Below are 2,612 nucleotides of genomic sequence, written 5' to 3'. Positions count from 1 at the left end.
GGGAAGAGCTGGCTCCTTAAAGTAGAGTTGACCTTAGTGATGTGAGTGGAGTAAAGCTTTTGGGGCCTCCTTTTGCTGATGAGGCATGACTCAAAATGGAAAGAAACAGCTGCAAACTGCAAATTAGTAATTGAAACATAAAATGGACCAAGTACAAATCTAGGAAAATTGGAAATTGTCAAAAATGAAATGGAACACATAAAAATCTATATCCTAGGCATTAGTGAGCTGAGATGGACTGGTATTGGCCATTTTGAATCAGGCAATCATATGGTCCACTATGCCGGGAATGACGATAAACCAAAAAAACCAAACTCAGTGCCATTGAGTCAATTCCGACTCATAGCAACCTTCACTGGGATTTTGAGGCTGTAAATCTTTATAGAAGTAGATTGCCCCATCTTCCTTCCTTGGAGTGGCTGATGGGTTTGAACCACTGACCTTCTGGTTAGCAGCCAGATAACTTATCCACTACACCACCAGAGCACCTTAATGACAGTATCATTGTTAATATTGTTATTGGGATATCATTGCTGATGTCAGATGGATCTTGGCTGAAAGCAAAGAACACCAGAAAGATATTTATTTGTGTTTTATTGACTATGCAAAAGCATTCAATTGTGTGAATCATAGCAAATTATGGACAACATTGTGAAGAACAGGAATTCCAGAACACTTAATTGTGCTCATGAAGAACCTGTATATAGACTGGGAGGCTGTCGTTTCAACAGAAGAGGATACTTTATGGCTTAAAATCAGGAAGGTGTGCATCAGGGTTCTATCCTTTCACCATTCTTATCCAATCTATATGCTGAGCAAATAATCCGAGAACCTGGACTATTCGAAGAAGAACATGGCATCAGGATTGGAGGAAGACTCATTAACAGCCTGTGACATGCAGATGACACAAACTTGCTTGCTGAAAGTCAAGATGACTTGAGACACTTACTGATGAAGATTACACCTGAACATAAAGAAAATGAAAATCCTCACAACCCAATAAGCAACATCATGATAAATGGAGAAAAGATTAAAGTTATATGAGATTTCTTTCACTTGGATGCACAATCAACACTCATGGGAACTGCAGACAAGAAATCAGATGTGTTGCACTGGGAAAATCTGCTGCAAAAGACCTCTTTAAAGTGTTGAAGGGCAGAGATGTCATTTTGAAGACTAAGGTGTACCTAACCCAAGTCATGGTATTTTCAGTTGCCTTAAGTGCATTTGAAAGCTGGACAATGAATAAGGAAGACTGAAGAAGAGTTGATGCCTTTGAATTGTGGTGATGGAGAATAGTACAGAAAATATCATGGACTGCTGGAAGAACTAACAAATCTGTCCTGGAGGAAGTGCAGCCAGAATGCTTCTTGGAAGCAAGAATGGCCAGGCTTTGTTTCACCTCCTTTGGTCATGTTGTCAGAAGTGACCATTCCCTGTAGAAAGATATCATGCTTGGTGAAGTGGAGGCTCAGCAAAAAAGGGGAAGACCTTCAACAAGATTGGCACAGTGGCTGCCGTGACGGGCTCCAGTACAGCAAGGGTTGTGAGGATGGCGCAGGACTGGGCAGTGTTTTATTCTGTTGTCCACACGGTCGCTATGAGTCGGAGCTGCCTCCATGGCACCTATCAACAAAATATATATTTATAGATACAGGTTAAACTTCATATAACTGGATCATTCAGACTGTATCTTTTATGTCTTCTTTCACTCCACATATTTGTGAGATTTATGCATATTATTATGTATAACAGTAGTTTGTTGATTTTCATCGCTATATAGTATTTCATTGTATGAATATGGCACAATTTATTTATACTATTCATGGGCCTTTGGGGTATTTCCATTTTTGGCTACTGTGGACAATGTTGGCATGGACATTCCTGGGCATGTCTTTTGAGGCACAAATGTATGAACTTGTGGTGACATTTAGTTGGGAGTGGAAAAGAAGGATGCCCCTTATTACTGGTTCTATTCAACATTGTTCTAGATGTCTTAGACAGTGGCTCAAGGCAAAGAAAAGAAATGAATGTTACAATGTTTGGAAAGGAAGAAAGAAAACAATTCATGGATCACATGATTATTTATTCCAAATCCAAAATAATATACTAATGAGTTAGAATTATTAAATGAATACAGGACAGTTGCTGGATATAATGTCAACATCAAAATTAATTTTATTTGTACATATTAGCAACAACCAACTAGAAAATGAAATTTTTAAAATACATTATTTTCAGTAACTTTGGAAAAATATCCACTAGTGATAAGTCTTTAAAATGATGTGTAAAATCTCTCCACAGAAAACTCCAAACATTAGTGAGAGCTAGTAAAATGCATTGTCTTTGAGTTGATTCCAACTTATAGCAACCATATAGGACAGTATAGATCTGCCTCATAGGGTTTCCAAGGCTGTAATCTTTTCAAAAGCAGACACATTTTTCTCCTAAAGAGCAGCTGGTGAATTCCAGCCACTGACCTTTTGGTTAGCAGCTGAGCACTTAAACACTGTGCCACAGGGCTCCTGAGGAGAAGTAAACAGAGTTTAAATTAACAGAAGGATATACCATGTTCCACCAGCCACTCCTCGGAAGGAAGGTTGGGCAATCCT

Source organism: Orycteropus afer, unplaced genomic scaffold, assembly GCF_000298275.1.
Source record: "Orycteropus afer afer isolate SDZICR_OR568_19922 unplaced genomic scaffold, OryAfe1.0 scaffold00267, whole genome shotgun sequence".
NCBI classification, from domain to species: Eukaryota; Metazoa; Chordata; class Mammalia; order Tubulidentata; family Orycteropodidae; genus Orycteropus; species Orycteropus afer.
This window is presented reverse-complemented; position numbering follows the sequence as displayed.